This window comes from Euleptes europaea, chromosome 1, assembly GCF_029931775.1.
Source record: "Euleptes europaea isolate rEulEur1 chromosome 1, rEulEur1.hap1, whole genome shotgun sequence".
Taxonomy (NCBI): domain Eukaryota; kingdom Metazoa; phylum Chordata; class Lepidosauria; order Squamata; family Sphaerodactylidae; genus Euleptes; species Euleptes europaea.
In genome coordinates this window covers 101,342,432-101,353,093 of record NC_079312.1, presented here as the reverse complement: position 1 = coordinate 101,353,093, position 10,662 = coordinate 101,342,432, and positions in this window count along the sequence as shown.

Here is a 10,662-nt window from a genome sequence, read left to right as displayed (position 1 = left end):
CTGCTTTCCTGCTTGCAGAAGCATCCTAATGTTGGAAACAGAATGTTGCATGTGGTTAATTTTGGCCTGATCCACCCAAATTTTATCATGCACTTGTAGTCCGAGGTTAGGTATGTTTTTCACTGAGTTCAGTAGGATTTATTCCCCACCGTAGACCTGCAAATTTAACTGTTTGACATTCTCTCTCTCTCTTTCACTCACTCATTTTGTGTGTGTCTAAATTTATCCAATTCTTTTTTAATAAACATGTCTCGCTCTTTCCAGAGCCTGAGGCTTAAGGAAAAATCCCCAAAGACTGGCTTGCCAAAAACCTGCCCAGGCTAGATATCCCTCCCCCCATCTCGGAAGGGAAGCAGAGAGTTTTCTGAGCTCCCAGCATTTATCACGCACTTCGGTCAATTTGGATACACGGCGACACCCCAAACCAGTGGCGGACTGGGTCTAAAAATATTGGTTGCCAGGAGACAAAGGGGGCCCACCCACAACTATAAGGATAAGGATAAGGATAAGGATAAGGATAATGATAATAATAATAATAATAATAATAATAATAATAATAATAATAATAATAATAATAATAATAATAATAATAATAATAATTTAACGTATTGTCTAATGTTTAAGGGGGGCCACTCCATCAGGGGCCCACAGGGCCCACCTGCCATCGGGCAAGCCGACACAATAGCCAGTCCGCCACTGCCCCAAACGCTGAGATCAGATACGGGACCCGAAAGAGCGTTCTCACAAACAGGCGAACGCGGCACTCTTGAAAAAGACCGCTCGGGTTAGCGGATCATAACTCTTCCGCCGCACAAGTTCGCGTCCTGGAGACAAATCGGATTTTCTCGAGATCGAGGAAGGCATCCCTGGCCATTTCTGCACGGGAGGTTTTGCCTGGGATTAGCCGCTCTCTAGATGCACATTTCCCCCATCCAGAGTCTCCAAACTCAACAATAAGCCTCCAGGCAGAGTTCAGAGGATTCGGATGGGGAAAATGTGCATCTAGAGAGGGGCAAATCCCAGGCAAAACCTCCCGTGCGTGTCTCGTGAATACCGTTTTGCAATCTCACCTCTGCTCCTTCGGCCAGTGCGGACGCGCCGTCCCCTGCGAAGGACACCGGCTCCCGGCAGGCGCTCGGAAGACGGTCCGGTTGATTTCCGTAGCATCGGTCGCGAAGTCAGCGGGCTGGGCTGGCGCTGGCGAGCCGACCCTCAAGGAAAGCCGCCCGCCCTGAAACGCTTGAGGATCGCCAGGGGAGCCCCGGACCCCTCGCGCAGAGCTAAGCTTTTAAGCCGCCGTCGCAGCGAGTTGACACTAAAGCTACAAACTAAAGCAATTTAAGGATTATAGATCCCCTGCTAGGAACTCTGGGATTTGAAGTTCTCTTATATATATATATATATATATATATATATATATATATATATATATATATATATATATATATATATATATATATATATATATATATATATATATATAAAAGGGAGGGGGGGCTTGGACGGGAAATTCTCGTCGCCCTACGGCGCTAACGTGCCCAAAATCGCACGAGCTATTCCGTGGGGGTGAAACCGATTTCAAAGTGGTGTCGGTTTCCGACGGAAGACGGTTGGGTGAATCAGCTCTTCGGGAGTGGATCAAACATCCAGTTCTTCGACTTCCTTGCCTTGGGGCTCCAGATAGGGTCGCTTGATAAAATGCGGCATTGTTATATTTATATCCACAGACTCATTCAAGTTCAGTCAATGGCCAAACTTTTTTACCCAAAGGATGGTACGTTTAACAAGATCTGCGTGTCTGTTTCTGTAGACGTCCCTTGACTCCGTTTGCTTGGAAACGGACTTATCGATTAGTTTCTGATAGGGCTGAAGAGTGCGTTGGGCGTGGAGCTACACCTGTTGAATTCCTGCATGGCGTGCAATTGATAAAAGACGCAGTAGTCCTATGAGAGGTGAAAGAAGGCACCTCAACTCGGAAGTTTTTTTTTTTTTTTTTTCCCAGAGAGTCGGCGTTTAGCGGCTGGAAAGGCATTCTGGGACCACAGAGACCTGGGTTCAAATCCCTACTCGTGAAACGTGCATCAGTCACTTGTTTCTCTCTGCCTGACCTAATCCTGTTTTGGGAATAAAGCGATGGAGGAGAAGGACCTCGGAAGATGGATCAAGGGGAAGTGGAATGTTCCGTGAAGCCATCCCACCCCTAGCCAATTACCGGAGAGTCAGTTCCACTGAATCCACTTGTGGCGACAAGCAAGAGACCCACTGTATTCAGTGGAATTGACTCTCTGGTCCTTGGCATAGGATTGCAGTTTGGTCTAAATCCCTCAACGAACTGGCCTAAGTGCGTCTACTTGTTATAGAATCTGGTTTGGCCAGCGCATCCTTCCATTGGCATTCAGCGCGATTCAGCCCAAGCCGATCCATTCCACTGGACTTCATCATAAGCCATTTATGCACGGGAGGTTTTGCCTTGGATTTGCCACTCTCTAGATGCACATTTCCCCCATCTAAATTCTCAAAACTCAACAATAAGCCCCCATGCAGAGTTTTGAGAATCCGGATGGGGGAAGTGTGCATCTAGAGAGCAGCAAATCCAAGGCAAAACTTCCCATGCATAAATGGCCTGTAGCAAACCCAGGTGCCTCGGTTGCCAGATGCAGAGGCGAATGGGCCAGATGTGAATGCACTCCTTTCAGTGCTCATGGTCCTGTGTCCAAACCGTCTTTCAGTCCATCACAATGAACAGAGGAGCCCAATCTTCCCCACGTTGTAGAAGTTTTTATCCTGCGTGAGAATTGTGTCGTTTCTTTTGCCAGGGAGAAGAAAAAAAAGAATTTGGGAACCGGTTTGCATTTCTTCTCTGCTATCCTAAGTACTTTGGTCACATCATGAGAAGACAAGAGTCACTGGAAAAGACAATCACGCCAGGAAAAGTTGAAGACAGCAGGAAAAGAGGAAGATCCAACAAGAGATGGATCGACTCTATAAAGGAAACCATAGCCCTCAATTTGCAAGACTGAGCAAGGCTGTCAAAGATAAGACATTTTGGAGGACTTTCATTCATAGAGTCGCCATGAGTCGGAAGCGACTTGAGGGCACTTAACACACACACACACACATCTCTGTTGAGGATTGCACTGTAAGGTTGTGAATCCTTTGATCTTGAGGGCCGGTCCCATTGGCTACGGCAGGGCTGATTGCGGAATAGACACGTAAAGGCTGCATGTCGCATTGAACTCCGAAAAACGCGTATGCATAGGATCGGGCTGCAGGCAATCTGGTCCATACTGCGGCATCCTTCCAAAGCTCTTCGGCCAAATAAGAGAAGCTGGCGTGGATTTGCCTGGCTCTGCTCTCCTTAGCACAGGAACTAGGAAATCCAGGACGTGTGCATTTCAGCAAATCTGGATTAGGTGGGGAGGACTTTATTTAAGACCGAGGATAGAATAACAGAGTCTCAGCATCTGGAAGCAGAGCAGATTTACTTTGGCATTTGCTTTCCTGGACTCCACGAAGCTTGTCCTTGGTGTGGAGAAAGGCGTTGCTATAGATATGGGAGGGGGTGTAAATAAGAAGTCCGAAAGGTTAGGAAAGGCAAGAGGGAAATGTGCCGGATTTGGCACTGCCACTGTCCGTGCCAAACTCAAAATGCAGGCAAGATCAGTATGGCTCGCTGCTAGCGCTGGTCGTCCAAACATTGATGGCTACCACGAAACAGCCATTCACATTTTTATGGCATTTGCGTGAAAGACGATGCAAATTCTAAATCCCAACGAATTCAGGGGCGCTTGAGTCACTACGGTCCCTTTGTTTTTCTTGTCATCGGAGCCTTCCGTCATTATTATCCAACATTGTGATGGAAAGACAGACAGACAGACAGACATTGTGTATTGCGGCATATATCTGTATGTACACGGTGTTTTGGTTGCTCCTAATGAAAAGATATTACAGCAGTGCTGGATTTCTCTCCCCCCCCCCAAAAAAAAAAACACCCCACTGCGGTTACCTACTTACTTCTTCCCCCTAGCTATCCAATAGTGAGCCTACAACTAGAAAGGGGGCATCTCTTGTTGAGCTTATGGGAGAGGGGTTCATTTCCTCCAGCCACGAGGCAATGCTTTTATTGACTCGAACGCCTCGGATGTTTCAGCAAGTGCTGGAGAGGGTTCTTCCTCAGGGAGAGCATCTGCTGTTTGCTTCTTTACCCCAGAGCCTCTGGTGCCTTCTGAAATCTGTCTTGCGCCCATCACCAAGCAAACTGATTTAGACTGCAACGCCCCTTGATCTCCACAACGTTTTCTCTAGCCCCCCCCCCCACTTTTGGGAGGGACGGAGGGGTATTTGATGCCCCAGGGTTTTGGAGAACTCAGAAGTTTGCCCTCGCTCTTTTGTGAGAATATACAGTTACTTAGATGATTGTCCCATCCTTCCTCCAAGGAGTTCAGGAGGCGTCCATGGGTCTTCTTCTTTATTATATGATTGAGTGTAAAAGTTGCCCCTTACATAAAGAAACCTTTCTGTTACCACCACACCAATAATTTAAATCAGTTAAGTCTAGTGTGAAATCTTCAGTTGTTCGCAGTAATTTTTTTTTGGGAGGGGGGACACCTCAAATATACTTTGTTTATAACAGACCAGGTTTTGGGAAGCACTCAGTTTAATAGTAGGATGTGTCTAATTAAGATAAAAACGCAGTATACCAAGCTGGGGGGTGGGGAGACGGGTTCCGCACTCGACAGAAGGGGCGATCTTGTTTCATTCAGCAGCTTGCATATTTTTTGCTGCATTTTTTTCCTTCGTTTTTTTCAGAGCGCGCCTCTGCGCCTTAAGGGATCCAAACTGACTGTTCGGTTGCCATGAGCCAGAAGGGGAAGTGCAGCTCTGGGACGTCTCTTTCCCACAAAGCGAAACAAGACATAAAGAGCGTCTGCAAGGCAGACAGAACTCTTCCACCCCAGCTGGAATACCCTTTTAAAAAACAAAAACTCTGGTGCCGTTAGCCGACTTCTCCGATGCGAGGGAGCGATCCAGCGCTGTCGTGTGATTCATGTCAGCAGGTGCAAAAACGGCTCTGGGAAAAACGCCACTGCGTCGCATGAAGGGCGGGGGTCTGGTTTTCCCATCCAGGCCCCAGTCTGGTGGAGGAGCTGGGGGTTCCCCCACTCCCTTTCCAAAATGTCTCTTCTGTCAACGTTACAGGAGCGATGTGGAGTCAGGTCTCCGACTCATGTCAGCCGGCGTAAAGTTAGAAAAAAGGCAAGCGGTCTCTTGTGCTTGGGCGAGCTTTCAAAGTCAGGCAGTTGGGATAACTGGCGGCCTCATTCCCCCAACACCCACCTGCTTCAAAACGCGCAAAAACTGCCTGTAGCCCAGTCGGTCCATCCGAGGTAAAATCCAAGAACAGCATCAGCATCATAACTATTTATCAGGGCCAACCAAGAGCATGCCGAATATATTAGGTGCTTGGAACACAGGCAGGATAATGCTGCTGCAGACATCTTGTTTGGGGACTTCCTAGAGGCACCTGGTTGGCCACTGTGTGAGCAGACTGCTTGACTTGATGGGCCTTGGTCTGATCCAGCAAGGCTTTTCTTATGTCCTTATGTCCCAAAGCAGGAAATAAACTTTCCAGAGCCTCAGCAGTCTTCTTCAGGCTGGGTTGTTTGGTCCGGAGAGGCGGAGGAGATGTTTTGGGGCAGGAGGGGAAAGCACTGAAATATCTTTTACCCCCTTCCCCTTTTTGGGTGGAACATCTAGGCTGACAAAGGGCTCTGGGGAACCCAGGAGCTTGCTCACTACTTTGTGACATTTGGGTTAGTCCTAATAAAAGGTCTTGCTTCGGAAATAATTTCAGGTGGGTAGCCCTGTTAGGATAAAAGTCCCGTCCAATAGCACCTTAGAGACCAATTCTCCCACCCCCCATAAGCTTTCCTGAGTCAAAGCTAACTTCATCAGATATAAATAGAAGGGCTAATGGACTGTCATTCTATTTGTATCTGACTTACAGTGGAATCCTAAGGAGCCTCACTCCAGTCTCAGCCCATTCATTTCAATGGGCTTAGACTGGAGTAACTCTCCTCAGGATTGCACTGTAAGTTTTGCTCACAAAACCTTATGCCCTGGAACATTTTATTGATCTTCAAGATGCTACTGGACTCAAATTTTGTTCTCCGGCACAAAAATGCATCCTTAGTGACAGGGTTGGGAGGACACCATTGCTCTTCATTTTTCGCTCTAAAACACTAACCCTGAAGGAGAGATCTGTGTAGTCTGAAAGCTTCCTTCCAATATTTTAAGGCTGACTGGTAATAACTTTGTTTGAAGTCACTATGTCACTTCTCTGTTCTGAGAAACCAACACAGCCAGGTACCTTATTCTGGTGCAGAACAGATAGAGGAAGGCCAGAAACCTGTTTGGGGCTGCCCTGTTCAGAACCGCCATCCCAAATGAGCGTACCTAGCAATCATAGTATTTCCCTTAACTTGTTTGTACACCCAGGATCTCTAGTGAATTTTCCTGAAATTATTGTGGATGTCCTCAAGGAGAAACCACAGAGATCCTGATTGGCAACAGTCCTGGCGGTTTAACAGGCATTAAAAACCACCAAGCCGTGGTGTCTGAACAAAACCACCAAGCCCTGCTGTCTGAACACCAAGCCTGACCCTGAAACCCAAAGCCTGGCTTTAAAGAGAAGAGTGGAAGTATATTCGAAATGGAAAAGGGAGTAAATTGGGCCAGTCTTCTGACACAAAGGGCGATCCTAAGCACACACAAAAAAGTATGAGCCACTTTGTTCAACGGGAGTTACTTTCAAGTAAGCCTGCAAAGGATCGCCGCCCAGCACACTAAATGGGGGGGGGGGGTCCATGAAGTCCATGAAACTTTTAAATCATTTGTCTGCGATCTGGATGTAACTGAACCGTTGTCAGCATCACAGAGGATTATATGTGCAGTCAAGAAGAACCCATTTCCCTTTTTACACCCCGGTGTTTACTCGGAAGTAAATCCCACTCAAGCCAATGGGACTTCCCTCCTAGTAATCAGGGTTACTGTTGAAGCCTTATAGCTCCTCCGCTCCCTACTCGTCTCACCCCACCCCCATGAAAATAGATATGCAATTGAATGCAATTGCGTGCAATTGTAATGAAAGAAAATCCTTGTTCGCGGGCAATTTGCGTTGAGGTGGAGGGACGGCTCTAATTCCACCACGAGGACGTAAACCAATATTGTCGCCCGTTGACAGCCACGATCACGAACCTGAACGTGAATCTGGGCTGTTGTCAGACGAGACGGAGACTCTTGAATGCACCCCAGGTTGGCTGCCTTGCCTTACCGCGGGGGCGCCCCGGGGATGGCTAGGGGGAAGGCGACGGCTGTCAGCCCGCGGAAGCGCCGATCTTTCGGGTTGTAGGCGCCGAGAGACTTTTATGACTAGCAACTAAATGGGCCGGTCCGTTTGTTTAGGCTTGCACGAAAGAAAGAAAGAAAGAAAGAAAGAAAGAAAGAAAGAAAGAAAGAAAGAAAGAAAGAAAGAAAGAAAGAAAGAAAGAAAGAAAGAAAGAGGAAGAAGGAGAGAAAGAAAGAAAAAGAGAGAAAGAGAGAAAGAAAGAAAGAGGTTTGTGGCAACTATTATGAAGGATCCCAACACACGCTCTTCAAATACGCCATTTCCCCCATGCTTACTAGAGAGTATACGCTCTAGAGAGCATTCCGTTGAAATCAGTGGGACTTCTTTGATGTATGGAAGAACGGGCCTTTAAACCGTGCTGACAGAGAGCTTCCTCTCCCCCTCAGCCAAATCATTCCCCCCCCCTCGAAACGGCTGAAAACCTACTCGCCCGCCCTCCATCCGAGCATCTCACGGCCCATTAGCAAGCCAATGAGCAGAACCCCCCAGGATTTCCCCGAAGCAGCCACCCCAACCCCTGGAGGATTCCGCGACGGCCCTTCCTCGGAAGCGAACCTCTCACGCCCGGCCCCGAGCCTGAGAACCTGAGATCTCGAGTCCGGCCCCCACCTGCTGGGCTGGGCTCCGCTCCCCTCCCCGCTCCCCAGATGCTGACAGCTAGAAACTCCGAAGCGTACAGACATAACAAGAACCAAGGGAGGCAGCAGCAAAAAAAAAAAAAAAAGGGGGGGGGGCTTTGAAGCTCGACGCGGAGACAGAAGCGCTTGTAAAAGCAGCGGCTCTCGTCCCGCGAAGGCTGTGATGTTTTTCATTCCTTTTCTCTCTCTTCCCCCCTCCCCCAGAGTGTCTGAAGATAAATGCACAGATATTACCTATAATTAAGCCTCTTTTCTGCCGGCTTCGGCTCCTGGGTTGTAGTTGCAACGGGGAGGGAGAGAGAAGGCAGGAGGGGGAGAGAGAGGGCGAAAACGCACGGGAGGTTTTGCCTTGCATTTGTGTGTGTGTGTCAAGTCGCAGCCGATTTATGGCGACCCCTTTTGGGGTTTTCATGGCAAGAGACTAACAGAGGTGGTTTGCCGGTGCCTTCCTCTGCACAGCAACCCTGGTCTTCCTTGGTGGTCTCCCATCCAAATACTAACCAAGGCTGACCCTGCTTAGCTTCTGAGATCTGACGAGATCAGAGTAGCCTGGGCCATTTGCCTTGGATTTGCCACTCTCTAAATGCACGTTTTTTCCCATCCGAATTCTTAAAACTCTGCATGGGGGCTTCTTGTTGAGTTTTGAGAATTTGGATGAGGGAAATGGGCACCTAGAGAGCGGCAAATCCAAGGCAAAACCTCCCATGCGTTTTCGCCCCCAGGTTCTTAGGAGACTGACGAATCGTTTGATTGCATCTGGCCAGAACGCGAAAACGCACGGGAGGTTTTGCCTTGGATTCGCCACTCTCTAAATGCACATTTTCCCCATCTGAATTCTCAAAACTCTGCATGGGGGCTTATGGCTGGGGGAAATGTGCAATTAGAGAGCGGCAAATCCCAGGCAAAACCGTTTTCGCATACGTTTCAGCCCACTCGTCCGCAACCAGATTCTCACCTTGGAAGGTGGGCAAACGGGTGACCTTTATTTTTTTTTCCTGATTAAGAAATCAGCATTTCTAAAACTGCGCTAGCGTAACAACCATGATCATCGTGCCCCGAACTCGATCTACATCGCCCCAAGCTTCTGTTTTAATGGCATCATGATCCCAGGAAGAATTGTGCCCCTTTCCTCACGTTACCCTCCAGGAGCACCTTCACCTCCGGCCAACTTGCCTGTCTCTATTGGCTGCCCGTTGCTGCTGTTATAAGCCATTCGTGCGGCAATCCACTGCGCAGTGACTTACCTCCGAGCCGACAAGCATAGGATCGGGTTGCGAGGAATTCTAAGAGCGGTGCCGAAGGCTTACAATCCCTCGGTGGTTTTGTTTCGCTGGGTTTATAGTGCGATGCATATCATACTGCTGAGATACGCCAGAGAAGAGAACCACCCCAAATAACAGTTTAAACAAACTGCTTCCTTAGAAGCTGGTCGTGAACGTATGCAAAAAGCCTTAAGACCCGGCTGAGAATCCCCCCTCTGAAATAGTTCCAAATCCCTTAAGGGGGGCGGGGAGGGAGGGAGAGGGAGAGAGATGTTTGCTGAGGTGGGAAGCTTAGGGGACGCGATCCAAAGCGTACTTATGGGGAAGAATGCTCTGTTGCTGGCGGCAAAACGGGGTACCGCGGTCCTTCCGTCCCTGTCACAGAGGGAGGGGGAGAAAGAGTGCAAAGGGTCCCTTTTCATAAATCGCTATCGTTTATTTCATGTAAAATCGCCTGGGGGGAAACAAACAAACAAACAAACACGTGTCTGAGACCATGGCTCAATGGTAGAACATCAGCTTGTCAGGTAGAAGGTCCCAGGTTCAATCCCCGACATCTCCAGTTAAAGGGACTAGGCAAGTAGGTGATGCGAAAGACCCCTGCCTGAGACCCTGGAGAGCCGCTGCCGGTCTGAGTAGACTATACTGACTTTGATGGACCAAGGGTCTGGATTCAGTATAAGGCAGCTTCATGTGTCTTTGGGAAAAGGGAATGTCTCTTTGGAGAGCGGGCGCCCCCTCTTTTCCAGCCCGCCCCTCTTCGTCCCCCATTCATTAAAGTGTTAGGATCGCAACCCCTTCAGTTTCTCGACCTTGATCCGGTTCTCCCCCCAACCAGAAGGGAAGCGACGCCCTGTGCTTAGGAAAAGCGTTTCCTCCCGACCAGAGAACCACGCTCGCCCTCCCCGTCCACAAAGACGTTCCCCCGGCTTTCATCCCTCCGATGTCAGGCCCGATAGAGTCATCGCGGGGCGGCCGGTGGGGCTCTTGGCTCCTCCTCTGGGACAGCAGAGCAGGAAGGTAAGATGAGTGGGCAGGCGGCGGCGGCGGCTGCAGAGGCTGCCCTGGGGTGGGGAGGGGGGGAGAAGGATGGGGGTTGCGGGGCGGGGCTGCCTGGGACGGGCCGCCGCTTCTGCTCTCGCTGGAGCCGGTCAAACTGCACCGCCGCTTCCCCCAGGAGTTTCTCTTTCATCTCCCCGCTGCTGGCGCCTGCAAACAGCCTCGGTTTGTCTGCAACGTCTCTCCCGCCCTCTTCCTCCTCTCTCTCTCTGTCTGTCTCTCTCTCTCCCCCCCCCCCTCCTGCTTCTAGCTGTAGCGTCTGGACAACAGGGCGCATATTTCCCAGCTGGTGTAA